Here is an 18,323-nt window from a genome sequence, read left to right as displayed (position 1 = left end):
GGGCGGGGGGCGGGGGGGTCTGCAGAGCCGCAGCTGCCCTCCCTTCCTCCCCAGCTCGCCTGGTTTCCACACTCAGCCCCGTCCCAGACTCGGCGGCGCTTCTGCCAGGTCCCCGCAGCGTTCGAAAATTCCCGGGCCGCCCGCGCTCCGGAGCCCTGGCCGGGCAGGCCGCAGCCGCCCTAGAGCCCGCCGCTTACGGCCGCAGAGCCACAACCGCGCGGGGCTTTCCATCCAGTCGTCCACACCCCTCGGGAATTCCCCACCCGGCCACAGGCGAGCCCCATTTCCTCCTTTAAATTTCCGCCGCCAGGTTTCGTTTATCACAACGTGGCGGTGGGGCCTATATCACTCCTCCCCGGGTGGGTTCCAGCCCACCTTCGCGGTCCCACTCCTGGCGGAACCCCTTCGCCTGAGCCGAGGGAGCCCGAAGAACTTCGGCAAGTTCCGCCTCCAAGGCGAGGGCGGGGCCGCTCGAGCTCCTCCGGGCCGAACTCGGCTGTTTCCGTGCGCAGCCGTTGCGCACTCGGCACTGGGCGGCGCTGGCTGGCTCCCTGGCTGCGGCTCCTCAGTCCGCGGCGGCTGCTGCTGCCTGTGGCCCGGGCGGCTGGGAGAAGCGGAGTGTTGGTGAGTGACGCGGCGGAGGTGTAGTTTGACGCGGTGTGTTACGTGGGGGAGAGAATAAAACTCCAGCGAGATCCGGGCCGCGAACGAAAGCAGTGACGGAGGAGCTTGTACCACCGGTAAGAGGAGCAGGAGGAGGAGGCAGGAGCCGGAGAGAGCCGGGGGGACGGAGGGGGGACGGGGAGGCGCCGGACACCCGCGCTCGGGGCCTTCTCATCGCAGGAGGGGCCGCGGTAAAGATGGAGCCTCCGCCCGAGCCCCACAACCTCGCCGCCGCTCGCAGCGAACAAAGAATAATGGCGGCGGACTGGAGCCAGCGGCGGCCGGGGCGGCAGCCACTCTGCCTGCAGCCAGCGGCGGCGCTCATGGCGGGGGGCGGCGGGCCGCGGGCGGGGTGGGAGCCGGGACCCGGGTTGTGTGCGGGCGGCCGGCCGCGGCGAGCTGGCGCCCGCGTTCCCGCCGCCGCCGGATCGGGCCGGGCGCGGAGCCGGGATCCGGGAGCCGCCCCGGGGGAGGCCGCCCGCCCGGCCCGATCAAGCTTGGCGCTGATGCCCCCCGCGCCGCCCCCGCCGCCCGCCTCGCCCCCAGCCCGGCCGTCCTCCTGGGCAGCGCCGCTGGGGTGCCCGCGGGGGGTGGAGGAGGAAAGAGGCGACTGTTAAGGGCAGAGGAGGTGAAGGTGCCTGCCTTCCCGGTAGCCTCCGTGTCTGCTCTGCCCGCTTCGCGTGGAGAAGCGCGGCAACGTCTGACCTACTCTTCTCCGCTCTCTTTGTGCAATAAAGTTCGAAACCAAAGGTTTCTTCTCGTGCTGTATTTTATTCATGCCCTTTCCCTTGCTTCCAGTCCATTGGGGAAACACCGTTTTTTCCCTCCATAGTTGAAATGAAGAGGGCTTGTGCAGTTTTAGATAATTTTGACTCTTTCCCTGACTCCTTTTCCCCCCAAAGTCAGTAGTCATGGAAATGCATTCTTTTGGGGGGAGGAAGGGGGTGTTAAGAAAAAGCATATTTGCAGTAACTTTAAAACTGTTGGGATCTTGTAAAAGGGAAGCTGGTGTTTGAAAACAGTTTCGCTTTTAACCCTTTTCAATAAGGTAATCACTTGAGATCTATCATTATGAAACACTTCGTTTATACTGATGTACTTTTGCTTTACATCACTTTTTGTATTTTTTTGCCAACCAAGCCAACGGCGTTTGGGTTCTCTGGATCTCTGCATCCCACCTCCTACCATTTTTCCTACCGATTTCTGTTTAAACTTAAACAGATTAATACTAGTTATAAAAATAGGCATTTAAAAAATCCATTATTTGTCTTCAATGCGGTGGGAACTCCAGGCAGAGACTGACAAGAGTGTAAGCCACAAGGCTTATTTTTCTTTGCCTATTAGGGAAAGGCACAGCACACAAGTCATTGACACATGAAAGATTAAAATGAAAACTTTTAAAGGACCTGCAATATGACCTACTTAAGTTTGCCACACCTTCTTAAGTTAGAACATCATTCTGGCCTTAACATCAGTTCTGCCTTATAACGTTAGTAGAAAAGATAATTTTGGTTGCCAGCTATTGAAATCTTTTTACACTCACTGCTTATTTCCTGATGTAGAGCCAAAATGGTTATTTTTAGGGGTACAAAAGATGAACTGATTATTTACTTTAAAAATAATTGGTCTGTCACAGTATGATAGAGTTGTGGTTAATACATACAAGATTTCTGATTAGGAATAAATACTGATTGGCAGTAGAAGCACTGTCTTGTTTTTCTGTAGCTAAGTTACTTTTCCAAAACCTACCTCGCTGTATTGCAGGTCTTTAAAAAATTACATTAGCAATTTGTTACTGATGAAAACCTTAAGATGCAATAAAGGGAGTTTTTCCATAAGGATTGGGAAGATGGTTTTATTGTTAAACATTGAAAACACAGTACTGATGGTGCTATAAATTACTGTTTTTCCCTGAGAAAGATTTTCTGCAGGCCAGCAGCATGTTGAGTCCATTTTTTCCCCCTACAGAGAATGTAGGACAGTTAACTCTGTGAAATTTCTTTTTAAAGTTTCCTGGTGGATTCTTCAGTCTTATCCCAAACATCATTTAAACTTTATTTACAAATTCACAATCTGCAATTCTTAGCAATTCCAAGTGAAACTTGTCAAACTTTCATATTCATTAATATTTGAACATTCACATGGAGCATGGTACTAATTATACTGTTCCCCCTCTCAGGGATCACTAAAAATTACAGTTAAATCCGCTTGAACTTTATTTAATGGACACATGTATTCAGAAAGTTAATGAATCTGACACAAATTGAAAGATGTTAGAAGACACTTTATGTGATTTAATGCTCAATAGTACCCTTGTTGAATTTTTTTTCACATAAGAGCCCAAGGAAATTTAGAAACCTGATCCATAAGACACCTTCCTTCTTTAGATTTCAAAAAAATTTTTTTATTATATCTGATAAATACAAGTTTTTGTTCACAAAGAAGTAGTTTTATCTTGTTTCATTCTAAGAGGTTGGGTTTTGTTTTTTGGAGTATAATATGGTTGCAGTAAAACCAAGTACAGAGTGGGGCAAAAGTAGGTTTCAAGTTGTGAGCATGTGAAACAGTTTATTCCTGTGTTACTATCTGTTAATTAGTATAATATTTTCCTTATGACTAACTGTAAACCTATTTTTGCCCCACCCTGTATGTATTTCCCACTTCACCTCAATTTAAAAATCTTCCTCTTCCACAGTGGAAAAATTTTTCTTGTAACTTAATGCTTACAATGTATCACTGAAATTTACAATTTTATTTAATCCATAAATACCTCACTAGATACATTTACGCACACTTGTTTATACTAGCCTGTGACGTAGTCTTATAAGCCTATCTTTATTGATGTACAGTGTCACTCCCAGTGAAGGCCTTTTTATTGAATAGTTAGACCTCAAATCTGAATATAAGAAAATAGTAGATAGGGAATGGGAAAAAGGCAGGGTTTTTTTTTTCTTCTTTACTCATGTGTGAACTTATGTCTACTACAGCGGCACTTGAGACAACAATTGGTGGTAATTAAAATATTTAGTTAGCATTTACTGTGACCGAATGTACTTAGTGGAAAGAGCATCAGATTTGGGATCCCTGCTGACACTACTGGTCATGTGCCTGCCCTCACAGAAATTAATGAGTTCCTGGAAGTTCCTTAAAATCTTTCTCTGCCTCAGTTTCCTTGTTAAGTTAGGATAGTACCCCCTTTTTGATGGGGCCATGAGATAAAGTACCTCTGTAGGGACTCAAGGGTACACACTAATTTTAAAGCTTTATTTTAACTTTCTAGCTGTGGGACATTGGGCAGGTTTCTTCTCCATATAATTTGCTTGATCATAAACGTACAATATCCACCTTATAGAAATAAGGGGTTAAATATGTTAACACACGTAAACTGTTTAAATAAGTTAATATATATATGCCAGGCATTTCACAAGTACTCAACAAATGTTTCCTATTTTAAAATTATTCATAATTAATATTACTATGTTTAATGCACTGGAGCAGAAGTTGCAGCAAGTCCAGAGATGAATTACACTGTTCTATTTCTATCCTGAAGGAACTTGAGGATGCCATGACTAATAAGGCAAAATGTATGTCATAATAAAGCAGTCAAAGGAAAGATGATATTTGGTAAAATAACAGAAAAGAGGAATATTACAGTTATATTTCCAGTTTTATTTTTTAATAAGTAATTCAGATAATTCATAACTCAAACCATAAAATATATGGGAAAAGTCTTGTGCACATGTGTGTGTCATCCCCTACCCCCAGTCATCCAGGTGTTACCAGTTTCTTATCCTTTTCGAGGTATTCCTTCCATACACAGGCCAATATGTATGTAGTCTGCCCCCTTATACACATGGTAGTATAATATATACACTATCATGTATCTTGCTTATTTTCCACTTAATATTGCTTAGCAGTTGGTTCATATCAGTACATTAAAAGCTTTGTGCTTTTTTAAAAATTATGAGGCATTTCATCATGTAGATGTGCCTGTGTTACCTAGTTATTGAGCTGATTTTATTTTTAGGTCTTATGTGACCCTTTAAACTAAAGGAATCTGGCATTATAGCTTTTATTTCTTCAAATGAAAGATACTTCACTTGAATGAGAAATAACAGTTTGTAACAGGAAATTGTTACTTGAACTGCCCTATTACACACCTTTTTAGCTTTAGTGCATGAAAAGGCAAGTAAGCTGTGTAAGAGTTAACTATGAAAGTGAATTTAGTCTGAATTTAACTTCTACTCAGGTTCTTACAGTCCTAAATAGACTACTACCTCCTTCTATTACTGTTTAAGCCAAAAAAGTCTCAGTCGTTTTTTTCTCTAAATGAGAAAACATCTTATGTCATTCAGTCCTTGTTTTTTAAAGCAGCCTATTTTATGGGATATTGTAATCCAGTATTGCTGATTATTGTACTAGTTTTCTTCCCGTGTTTATTTTTTACATATCATTAACTTAATCTTGGATGGTTTTCTAAATTTTTTAGTGTAGTTATCAGTGAGTTTTATATTTTATACCTACATAAATAGTGAGTTTCACCTGATTCTGTACTGAGACTTCACTGAGATGGCCCTCCCACACCTCGTGCCCCGCTGGAAATCCTTGGAGGATTTCAACCAACTGGAGGTAATGCTGCAGCTTAGGGCACAACACAAGCTTCAGTATCTCTCTCTCTCTTGGCTCTTCTAAGCCGAATTTAACCATTTAAAATAAACAGGCTATTAGTGTATCTTTAAAATACACCTGCTATAAATTTTAAAGTTAACTAAACTTGGAAAGAAAATGATAACTAATAATCCAGCACCAGAGACATAGATAAGCTCCCTATCTTTCAAAAAACATCATTAATTGAAGCTGTCTGGGTGTATCTCATTCTTTGTATGCTCTAATTGACAGTTACATGTGCTAAAGTTTTTAATGTAAAAATATTGCCTTACTATTATTCTGAGGATTTATTAATATTTCATATAAAATACTAATTTGTGCTTTTTTACTTTTTTTACCTGCTCAGTGACTGAAATGTTTACAAAGCACTTTTTACAGATTTGGGGGGATAGAGATAAAGTTTGTAAAGGCAGAACATTTTTCTTCTGGAACATGATCTGTACACTACCAGGGAATTAAGTGATATCTCATGGAATCATGGGACCAGTGGATTACGTTTTGTCAAGGGGAAGTAAAGATAATGAACTAAAGTAACAAACTGATCACATGAAAATGGATGTTTTTCTTTGCCCTTTAATACATATGCTAACTCAGTCACTATGCAGAGGTTAGCCCTGGTCAGATTTCTGAAGTCAGAAGAAGTATGGTTTTAAACTTAATTACACTATCATATCTGTAAATACAGGTTTTTGAGACAGTTGAAGCTTAGATAAGAGTAACCATTTGTTTTTCTTACTCAGAGTGCTTCTCTCCCCTTAATATATGCACACTTTTGTCTCAGGTCCTGTTTGTTTTGTTTTGCCTTCTTTTTTCTTAGCTCTGCCAGACACGGCCCTGTGAAGATGTTTTGTTATATTTTACCCAGAGCTTTGTTCACTCATGTCTTCTCCTAGGTTACCAAAAAGAAGGGGAAAAAAGATTAATCATTTATATTCTGATGTTTATCCCAATAGAGAAGTAAAAGACAGTATTTTACATTTTCAGTGATGAGAAATTATCTTGTACATTTAATCTATTCTTGAGGCTAATTACATGAATCTCAAGCTTAAAAGAAAAAAAACTACTTGTTGAAAACTTTGAGTTGCTTTTTCTCAGGGTTAAGGTAAGGTAGTAAAGGAATTTATCTTATATACGATGGACTGTCTGAACAAAGATGAAAAAGACTCATGTTATGAGTTTTCTTCCTGCTGCTGGATTATCTAGGATCACTGAAGGATCTAACGAGGGGCAAAGGTTTGGAATGTAAGAGATTGATGTTGACCATCCCTTCCCCCACCCCCACCCCCCCACCCCGAGAGAATTAAAAACTGACATTTGGTTGGAGAAGAAAGAATTAAGCAGAAGTTAATAGCCAAGTAATGACCTGGGTAGAAGTGCAGGGTGAGTCTAAAAGTTGACTTGGGCCAATAGTAATTATGTCTTTACCAAACATTAGTGAGTCTTCTCTAAAATTAATATTTCTTTAACTTTAATGTATGCCTAATGAGCTAGTTGTCTGTGTGTAAGTTTCTGGTTATATTTATATATTCATATATATATATAACAGTATCAGTGTAGCTAAAAATGTAATTCAGCCAACGCTGAATAACCATTATTTTTGAGGGGTTTGATCCCTATTTGTATAAGTGATTGGTAGTAGGAGACTGAGAAATATCTTTTCTATTATTGAAGTAAAAATTGTTGTGTGTTCTGACTCTGTACTCTTAAAAGGTACAAATAATAATAATAATAATAAAAGGGTATTATTATTTTTATAGTATCAGCAACTTTATTGTTTGCTCTGACTGGTAATAATAATACCTTCATTTTACTTGCATTTACCAATCTAGGTATTTTTATAGTTGGTGAAACAATCATAAGAAAATTTATTCAGTTAAGTATTTTTATAAATATTAAGCGAAGGATTGTTCTGGTTGCTATAAATAATAAACCCTGATTATGTGGCTCTAACCCTCAAGGAATTTATGGTATAGTCAAGATGATGAAAACAGTGTAAGGGATTTATACATGGCAGACTATCAGCTTTCACTATTGTGTTAAAGGTCTATAGGAGCTTAAAAGAGGCAATTTAGTGAGGAAAAGTTTTGTGAGAAAGAACTTAAATTGAATACTGAAGGACTTGAACAGGTGGAGATTAAAAGGCATGCATTCTCTCTGGGCGGTGGCGGCGGCGTGGACAGTAGAAGTGAAGGTATGGAAGTAGAGTGAACCTGTTATGTTCACAAGTTGGTGAAGAAAGTACTACATTAACTGTAAATCCACATTATGAGGAACCCTGAGTGTGAGGCAGGAAGTTTTAAATTTCATGTAAGAGGAGGAACAATATAAACAATAATGACATATATTGGGCTAGAACATAGTTCCCGACTTGTAATCCTGTCTCCTCCATGACAGATTGTATTGCAGTTTAAACATTGGACATCATACCTTCTTTTTTTTTTTTTTACAGCTTTATTGAAAAATTCACATACCTTACAGTCTACTAATTTCACATGTCCAATTCATTGGTTTTTAGCATGTTCACAAAGTTGTGCACCTGTCAGTTTTAGGACATTCTCATTACCTCCCAAAGAGACCCAGCCTCAAGTAGCCGTCACCCCTCAATCTCCACATACCCCCAGCAACCACTAAATCCGCTTTAGAGATTTACCAGTTCTGGCCATTGCATATAAATGGACTTACACAGTAAGTTTTTCATTGTGATAAGCTTTTTTTACAAGTTCGTCCAGGTTGTATGTGTCAGTACTTCGTTCCTTTATATTGCTAAATATTCCATTTTATGGATACACACATTCATCAATAAATTAATGGACATTTGGACTTTTTGGATCTTTCAAACAAATCTTCCATGAACATTCATTTACTGCTAATGTTTTTATTTCTCCTGGGTATATGCTTAGGAATTGAATTGTTGCATTATATGGTAACTGTGTTTAACCGTTTGAGGAACTTCAGGCTGTTTGGCAAAGCCACTGTACCTTTTTACATTCCTGCAGCAGTGTGTGAAGGTTCTAATTTCTCTACATCCTCACCAACACTTGCTATTATTTTTCACTATAGCCATCTTAGTGGGTGAAAAGTTGTATCTCGTCGTGGTATTGATTTGCATTTTCCTGATGATTAATGACACTAGCATTCTCTTGTACGTACGTATTGGCCATTTGTACATCTTCCTTTAAGAAATGTCTATTCTGATCCTTCGCCCGTTTTTAAATTGAATTGTCTTTTTATTAATTGTAGTTCTTATTATTCTAGATACTAGATACATGGTTTTAAAATTTTTTGTTCATTCTCTGGATTGTTTTTTCACTTTTTTCCCAGCCAAGAAAATAAAGGTTCAGTGATTGAGGAAATGGTGCCATACCCGAAGTCACAGGTGAGCTCATGTTCAAAGACCTGGCTCCCTGATGTCTTCTATGGGATGGGTCATGTAGGGGACTGAGGGAGTTACGGTGGTGGTTAGGGTCATGCTCTCTACTGATTGGTCAGTCATTTCACTTTCTTAGTGCTGCCCTTTGAGGCACAGAAGTTTTTGATGTTGATAACTTCCAGTTCATACATTTTTTTTTTCTTTTGTTGCTTGTGGTTTTGGTGTCTCTTATCTTGGACATCATAAATTCTTATTTAATTATTTTCTAAATACCCCTGAAAGCCCAGGCAAACAGGAGACCATTGTTTAATGAAAAATAACTAAAACCCCTAATACATATTTTGACTGACACCTTGCCTCCTCTGGACTTCCCTTTATTCTGTGTCTAGATCCCTTAGTTGGAGTAACTGATGAAAAGAAGCAAAGATAAAAATCAAGAAATAATAACTTTAAGTGAAACATCGATAACTGCTCTATTTTGAGAATTATTTGTTATGAGAGAATTTATTATGCTGCTTATGTGGGTGTAGTGATGACTCATAAACTCTACTATATTTGGGAATTCACACTTTCACAAACTTTTATCATGAAGAGAGTAGTAACTCCTTCATGGTTGTTTTTTTTTTTTACAGATAACTAATCAGCCCTGTATAATTTTAATAATTTACTTACTGATAGAATCCTTTTCCTGGGCAAGAAACAACAGTAAAAGCATAGCCTCGATCACTTTTTTGTAGCACTTCTCTTTGTAAAGTTTTCAAAGCTTTAGCTTTATGAGTACCAGAAATTATATTTCTGAACAGTAGTTTTAGTTTGTAAAGTTCATGTGGAGGAAGTTGTTCTAGCCATGGTCTTGAAGAAATAAACTGATTTTATTATTTTTTACTCAAGCGTGTATCATTAGAAAGATTGCCATAAATGGCCAGCCTTTGCTTTCCTTTTTTCTTATCATTTCAAAATAATTTATGATTTTAAATCGTTGTTATTAAATATATGTTTGGAGGAATTTTTAGGTAAACTGGTTATACTTGCACAATTTTTTCATATATATAATACATACAGTGTAGGGTAAAAGTAGGTTTACAGTTATTTGTATGGAGAATAATACAATAATAGAAGAACAAACTTTCGTATACACAACTATAAACCTACTTTTGTTCCACCCTGTATTTTATTTATTATTAGCGTGTAGGCTCATTGACAGAAAGATTCTTGTCTGCCTTTTTTTAGTTCCAATAGTTTTTAGCAGAACACTTGGTGTATAATGGGCATAGAAAATGTGTTTAATAAATGGTTCCCTCCTGCAGGATCCCAGATTTAAAAGGCAGCATTGGAAACAGTGCTCCTCTAGAACTGCACAGATTAGGGGAAGTGGGCAAAGAAACTTTAGACAGTTAAAACATGCTGAAATTGCAGATTTGTTTTTTAAAATCCAAGGAAATTAGTTTCATTTTCCATTGCTTAAAAAGTTTTCATACTTTGACTTTTTATTAACGTTGATGCTTTACTAGTACTTCCCACCTCTGTGACATGAGAAATAGCATGAGCCTGTATTAATCAAAGTGACCTTACCGGGAATCACTGCCAGCTTGGTAAAAAAAAAAAAATGGTACATCTACCTGAAAAGTTGGACTTGACGTGGATTTTTTTCAGGATTAAAAATAAAGATTCCTAAATTCGAAGTGAGCCTTTTCTCAAAACTGTACATAAAGTCTTTGCTGTTGTCTGTGCATTGTTTATCATCTTTGTAGATTAACCATGGCTAATTTTTAAATAGAATCCCAAAATATTGTTGGTGCCATGAATATTTGGGCTTTTGCTAGCAAGCAAAACGTAGTTAAAATGATCAGCTGTTGCCTAATATTCCATATAGTCCCATTGCCAAATACAAAGAAGTGTTCACTTTTTATAATATTTGAAGGTATGTAGTACAGCCCTAACCATTCTTGTAAATATTTTAACCATTGCTGGTTCTTTATCTGTGAAGTCAGAGCTAAAAGCAGAATTCCTGTCTTATTCCCGCTATACTGTGCTGACTCACTTGAGGAAAACCGATTTTTCACTCTTCGTGTCTAATTTGTAAATGACTAAGAGTAGTGTTTCAAATCTAGTTTCAAAACAACTGTCAAAATAATAAATGTTGATTTTACAAACATTTTTCAAAAACATTTGGATATTTATTTCCACTTGAATAGTGATTTTTGAATAGTCTCTCAGGTTTTGTTGAGTAAATGGAATAGTATGCTGTAAATATTTAACTGTGGGTACAACTTCTGCAACTCCTTACAATTTCAACACTGAATTAGTTCATGAAGCAGGACTTTAATTTATAGACAGTTTCAGTCTTTAGTCAACACAAAAAATTTTTTAGTAGAACAAAAATCCATTTAGTAGAACTTCACATATAGTAGTTTATGTAGGATTACTTCTTTGAAAGGCTTAAGGTGTAAAAATCCAGAAACATATCGTGGATGTGTGGAAAGAAAGGAGACTGGGAAGAGATGGGATAAAATGTTAATCTAAAATAATGCATAGTCCTGGTTGCTGCTTTGCTAAGCAACAGTTTTTGTCTCTTGGTTACCAGATACACGAAGGCTTATTTCAGAGTCTTGGTAGTCTAACGCGAAGGAAAACAAAGCATATACAATTTGCCAATACTTAAAAAAAATAATAATAGCTTTGATTTAAGAAAGAACTAAAGTTTCTTACTGAAAGATATTATAGAATAATTAGTTCCATATTCTAGGATGGCTGCCAAAAATCATGCAGTACATTTCTATAAAGCAAATAACGTTTTTCTAATTCACTTCTTTTGAGGGGACACTATCTTTCTCATAGTGCATGCTATACATTTAAAAGTAACTTAGTTTATTAAAAATAACATTCAAATATGCTGGTAATCACAAACCACAGTAAATTATATAAAATGTAAATATTGAGCTTAAAGCAGTTTCTCTGAGTTTGATCCAACAAACCAGTAAGTCAGGTAATTAATTGTATTTAATAATGTTGAAAGATTCTTCTTTGCTATATGCTGCCCTTTTTTGGTAGCAGTGGTTCGGTTATGTTGTTTACTGTTAATACAAGGAATTTAAAAAATATATGTAAGCACATTTTCAGAATTTGTCTTGTAAATGATTAAAGCTTATCAATTCACATCACAGAGAATTAACTTCATATGTAACTTTTCTTGCCTTCCTTTAATGTCTAGACTACAGGCTGAGGTATGGATTTGTTCTCCAATTAAGGGAGAAAGAGCTTGGTAAGTGCACATAGAAGACTATTTTTGAAAACTATGTCAGAATTTATTTATCACATTGCCTGTTTTCTTTTTTTGCTGTCTCCCCAAAAATGTATATAACTTCATTTTGTCAAGGTGTGATCAGTATAATATAATAATAAAGTTTTTATAGTTGAAGTTGGTATGTGTGTTGAATTGAGGGGATTGTGTGTAAATTTGTACACATATATACATGTACAATGTTTGAATATGCAGTTTATCCAATTTCAGTGAACATAAGTTGTATTTAATACCGAAAAACTATTATTAGCATCAAAAGCCTGGAGCATTATTAAGTTTCCATTATTGGTTGCATACATCTACGTTCTGCTAGATTGGACATATGATAAAGATAAATGACAAATGTTCAAGGTTAACAACCAAGAAAAAAATTGTACGGGGTGGGGGGAAAGTAAAGGGAAAGAGGCAGTGCTAATTTAGCTACTAATTTTTGGAAAGCTAAAAGTCTATTGTGTAGCACCTGAACATTTTACCACTTTCGTTAGTAAATTAATCTTAACACTTTAGAAAATTAATCAAGACATGTTGAAGGTGTTAAGAATGTGGAAAGAAAACTGTATTTGAACAATAATTACATGAAAGTAAAAAAAATTAAAAACGAATGTGTTAGCAAGGCTTTCAAACAGTTATAATATTCTAAAAACTAAATAATACGTACCAAATAACTTTGTAGAAAGTATCATGTATTGCTCAGATGTTTCTAGGTATACTTTGACAAAATATCTTGGGTAATACATTTGAGTATGACAGAACAGTTGTTTCGTTTTAAAGTAATGTGCCTTTTGAGATGGTTACCCAGGAGACTTCACACTTCTCACGTGATTTCCTTAAATCCGTTGACTGTTGGATTGGTAAAAGAGTGCAGGAGGAATCTGGTTGCTGTGGGATGCAGAGGAAGGTTTTTCCTCATTTATAATTGATGTCATTTGCATTTTAAAAAGTCAGAATGCATTTATACGTTGTTTGTAATTTGGTCATAGATCTAAGGGATTAAAAAGTAGACTAGATTCTTGGGGAGATGGTTCTGTTTTTTACAAACTTGAACTAGAATGTTTAGGATTGTAAGGAGTGGGGCACTTCTTTTTTAAAGGTCGAAATGTGTTAGGAAAAAGATGAGAGTGAAGATCTGTAGCATGCTTTGCTTTTGCTTAATGCTTGTTAGTGAAACTGATGAGATGGGCTTGCCTTCTAGTTTGATTAGCTTTAGTTAACTTGATAGAGGCAGAAAGATACGGAAATAGTGCTGCCAGAAAATTGTCCCTGACTTGGTGGATAGTTGTGTATAGAATGTAAATGCTACTTTAAATTAATGAACGTTTCACTGGTCAGCTGTTAGAATATTAAAAATCCCTCAAACATCCTTCCCAGCTTTATTTTTCCCACAGCACCTATCACCATCTGATTGGTTATACATTTTACTTTTTAAACAAGATTTTCTATTTTTTTTAGGGAGAGGGGAAGGAAGGGAGAAAGAGTGGGAGAGAAACATCCATGTGTGGTTACCTCTTGAGCACCCTCTAACCAGGACCTGGCCCACAACGCAGGCATGTGCCCTGACTGGGAATTGAACTGGTGACCTTTTCGTTTGCAGGCTAGCACTCAGTCCACTGAGCCACACCAGCCAGGGTTGACTTGTTAAACATTTTACTTGTTTAGTTTCTTCCCCTGCCTCCTGCACACTAGAATATAAGTATGCAAAGTCAAAGTTTTTTACATTTTTATTTTGTTTTTTTCTTTATCCCCAGTAATTTGAAAAGTGCCTGATATGGCCTGATAAGTACTCAGATATGATACTGTAATAGAAATATAATGTAAACGGTTCAAATTGAAGATATTGTTGGTTTTAGAGAAGTGAATTATTCACGAGTTGAATTCCCTCAGGATATATTGCTATATAGAGTAGAAGTAAATCCACTGCACTATAAAAATTCTGAATCCGATACTTACCATAAAAGACATCATTCTTATATTCTTATTGTGCTTATTAATTGCTGATTGCTTTGGAGTGACCATTCTGTATTATTCCTTTCTCTTCTATACAAAATCTGACACCAGCCTATGATGGTCATTTCTCTGAAGGTCTACCATAACTTAAGCCTTTTTTCTCTCGTTTTCTTATCAGAAAAGTTATCCTTTCCCCCTCGTTTATCAGTACTTTTCATCCCGAGGGCCTTTTTGGAATTCCATCACTCTGCCTTTTGCAGAACATATCCTCTTCTTTTAAATGTCATGGAAGTGCTCACTCAGTATTTGGGATATTTATCTAAACTACATTTTAAACTTTTAAATACCTACTGTCTTAACTGTGTAAAGGGTACAAAAGTGATACAGCCCCACTCAGATAAGTTCCTTGAAGATTTCTAAGGCGAAAGAAAAAAATTCTTTATCTTTGAAAATTAGTAAAAGTTACTATTAAATTTTTTAATAACTATAATAGTTATGACGAGCAATATATAATGAGTAAAAAACACTATCTCCAGTCCTGTTGCATTATCAAGATTTTATATATACAAATGAGTGGTAGTACTGCTGTATTTGCCCACATTCAAGAGGCTCAATGACCTAGTCTTAGTCTTTTATCAGGTATATATGGGAAATACTTCCTTTACTATATATGTTATTTTATTAAGTGGCCTGCATAATTATATGTGTGTACATACATCTGGTCGTGTCAGTTCCTAGGATCAGAGCATTTGAAACATCTTTTAATCCATCGCCCTTATTAAAAAGGAAATTAAAACACAGGAAGTTTGATTTGTCCAACAGCCACTTGGTGACAGACTCAGAATTTCCTTTCTCAACTACTTACAGTGACAGGCATCGTTTCTCTCAAGGTTGGATGGATAATGCTACAGGGTCACTTCGCTTTTTATTTTTCATATTAGGAAGTAGAACCGATTATACATAATGATATGTATCTTTCTAAATTGGTTTAAAATTTGTCTTTTGTTTTAAGTATGGCAGTATTTTATTTGTTATAAATTCATAATTTTTAAAGGATTGTGTTAATTTTTAAGGATAAATTGTGAAAATCCCCAAATCTTAAATATTGAACCCAAATAAATTTTAATAATCAGAGTTATTGGAAGAATAAGAATCAAAATCATCAAGTTAATACCAGATTTTCTGTGATTTCTAAAATCTATTCTGTTTCTAATATTCTGGGCCCATTATTTATACATTTCCTCTGAGTTCATTAGGCATGATCTTTTTCTTATTTTATAGTATCTTTCAGTCCTTTTATGTTTTGCACCCAGAAAGCATTGATTTGTGTAGTGAATTAGGTAGGACTGTCTTTTCTTCAGAAAAGTTCAGAAATGCACATGGTGGCTCTGTGATTACTAATCCTGTGTCTGTACCGCACTGCCGGCTAGACTGCTGCTGGGTTAGTAGGAAAGTAAAGATTGTACACACGATATAGCTCTTCCCTCTCCATCTGAAGATACAAACAAAAAGAACAAAAGTTTTCAAAGTCCAAAATTAGTGCACCTACGTTAATGCTAATTTGTTCTAGTTGGGATATTGCTGCTTCAGTACCTTCTAGGTGCAAACCAAAGAATAATGTCTGTTTTAGTTGAGTGATGAGTGAGTTTCTCATCTGAAACAGGTTTTTTAAATTTATTTTTAATGGATTTTTTAAATAAACATTTTTATTTATTTTTTAGAGAAGAGGGGAAAGGAGGGAGACAGGGCCAAGGCTGGGGAGAGGAACTTGCATGTGTGACAGATAACATCAACATACATCAACTGGTTGACTCCATCGCCCCCAACCTGGGACTTGGCCTGCAACCCAGGCATGTGCCCTTGACTAGTAATCAGACTGGTGACCTTTGGGTTCGTAGGCCTAGAGCTTAATCCACTGAGCCACACTAGCCAGGGCAGATACAAGTGGTTCTTTTTTAAATGATTCATTCTCACCTCCACTTTGAGAAAGGTCTGAATTTTCTGATGTAAGAAAATTTTTGTACTGTTGCCCCAGTGATATACCTACTGAAGCTAAGAGTATAAAAATTAAGAAGGCTGTTCCTCCTCTGAGAAAAGATTGGTAGTCTGCCTGAATAAAATGATAGTATAAAACACTGGCAGTTTACATGGAGGATCCTATCTTTTGTAAATATCACACTTTGTTTTATTTTATTTTATTTTTTAAGATTGTATTTACTTTTGGAGAGGGCAAGGGAGAAAGAGGGAGAGAAACATCAGTGTGTGAAAGATACACATGCCCCCAACCTGGGACCAGGCCTGCAACCCAGGCATGTGCCCTGACTGGGAATCAAATTGCAGACCTTTCAGTTCCCAGGCCTGTGCCTAACCCACTGAGCCATATCAGCCATCAGCCAAGGCCACAATTTGTCTTAAAAAGAAAGAATATTATCTAGTTGGGGAGGGAAGGATGCAAGTCACACTTCTGTCTTGAATGCAACTATAATTATGTTAGATTATGGCTTTGTTCCTTTATTAAAATACAGTCGTAAATATTTTCTAAAACAAAAGTTGTAATGATACCTTATGTCTCAAATGCCAAACATTTAAGTAACCCAGATATGTTACGGAGAAAATAAAAAATATATACAATGCTTGAGACCCTGGCTGGTGTGGCTCAGTGTATTGAGCTCCACACTGAAGCAAAGGGCTGGCTGCTGGTTCTATTCCCAGTCAGGATACATGCCTGGGTTGCAGGCCAGGTCCCCAGGAGGGGGCGCACAAGAGACAATTAGATTTTGTTTAAGCAAATGGTGGAGTAAAACTATAATCTGTGACAGCTTAGGTTAGAAAAATATGGCTATAAAAAGTCTTTTTTAAATGGTTGCATATACTTTGTCTACAAAGGAAGTATTGTGATAATTGTATTTATCTTCATTTTCATTAAAATGATGACTGGGGAGAAGTAGAAAAGTAAATGTATTTCTGTTCTTGGTTTGACTCAGTAATTGTTCTCAAATGGATTTATCTACCTATTATTAAAGTTAGGTTTTTTATTTTTACATCAATTTTTTTACAGACCAAAAGTATGCACAACATTTGGGGTGCACAAACTTTTGTTATTATTGCTTTCTATTACTTTTGATGTCTTTCTTAAACTTTTTCATTTAAAAGAGCACAGATTGTAAATATAAACTTAATAAATCATAATAAATGATAATCAAAGCTATTTGATAATTTTTAAAAATAGTTAATCTTTGGAAATGTAAGGTTAACAATTTAGGCAAAATTTAAACAAAAATAATTTTATGTAGAAAATATCTGGGATTTAATAATTTTTTGTAAACAGGTATCTCAAAATCATGATTGAAATAGAGTTTTTGGTTCATAGTATCAAAATGTTATCCATAACTTACGGTATTAACATTTTTTACATTATACAAGTAATCCTTACATTGCTCAAAGGAAGAAAAAATAATACTAAAATATGTAAGAAGAGTTGAAAGCCATCATCCTATACATGTCTACTAAATCTTCTATTTATAGCTACCACTTACAGTTAGTATATAACTCCCCACATCTTTTTCCATGCATATAGCTTTACACAACATTTTGGTTTACTTGTTTTTAACATAAATGAGGGGTCTGTTTTATAGTGTGTTCCGTGACTCACCATTTCACTGTCTTGGAAAGCTTTGTGTGTTATTACATTATAGATACATCCCTTTCTTTTTTATTGCTGTAAATTCTTTAATGGTTTTCCTAATGATGAATACTTGTTTCTAGTTTTTTGCTATTACAGAAAATTTCTTTGAACATACATCTTTGTGAACTAGTCAGTAATTGTTCAATAAGATTTCTTATTGACCAGTACTTTCTCTGTATTCTAGATGTTACTATGTTAGTTGTGTATGTGGCAGATATTTTCTCCCTGTGCACTTGTGGTGGTGGCGGCTTTTGCCATATAAATGTTTAAAGTAATATGTAGTTAAGTTGTTGATCTTTTTCTTTGTTATCTGTTTAATGGACTCTGTATTTATAAACTATATTCCTTTCCAGAGATATTTTTACTTTCATTTTTAACTGATACTTGTAAAACACTTTTTTTTATAGAACCCTGTAAATGATGGCAAAATGTACTAGTATGTGATACATTCTGATGGTATGTAGTAATCACATAAGGCACAATGACAATTTTGATTATTTTCAGAGTGATAAAATAAATGTAATAAATTCTGGAAAAGCATTTGGGGTTTTGTGTTATTTATGGAGTCACTATGGGTAATCCTTACTATTATTACATTTGTTTTGGAAAGGAAATATGCTAGGCGCTGAGTGATGTTAGTAGTACACAAGAAGTAATCCCATTCATGTACACGTGACGGCTTCCCCGGTTAC

General features: G+C 36.8%; 1 protein-coding gene across 8 annotated transcripts in view; it reads left to right on the top strand.

The window, feature by feature from the left end:
• The first annotated feature begins 535 nt into the window (after positions 1–535).
• Positions 536–18,323, top strand: part of CREB1 (cAMP responsive element binding protein 1) — a 61,386-nt gene continuing 43,598 nt past the window's right edge. The window contains exons 1-3 of one of the 8 annotated variants that reach the window (XM_037043478.1): positions 536–624; positions 8,653–8,707; positions 11,913–11,963. The gene's annotated coding sequence lies outside the window, so the exon portion shown is untranslated. Of the gene's footprint in view, positions 741–8,652; positions 8,708–11,912; positions 11,964–18,323 lie in introns of all 8 variants that reach the window. The other 7 variants (XM_037043482.1, XM_037043475.1, XM_037043480.1 and 4 more) reach the window with 7 other exon arrangements.

Source organism: Sturnira hondurensis, unplaced genomic scaffold, assembly GCF_014824575.4.
Source record: "Sturnira hondurensis isolate 20B ecotype Veracruz unplaced genomic scaffold, ASM1482457v3 Scaffold0004136, whole genome shotgun sequence".
In the NCBI taxonomy this organism is placed as follows: domain Eukaryota; kingdom Metazoa; phylum Chordata; class Mammalia; order Chiroptera; family Phyllostomidae; genus Sturnira; species Sturnira hondurensis.
The sequence above is the reverse complement of the archived record's forward strand: the minus strand, read 5'-3'. Positions and strand labels throughout refer to the sequence as shown.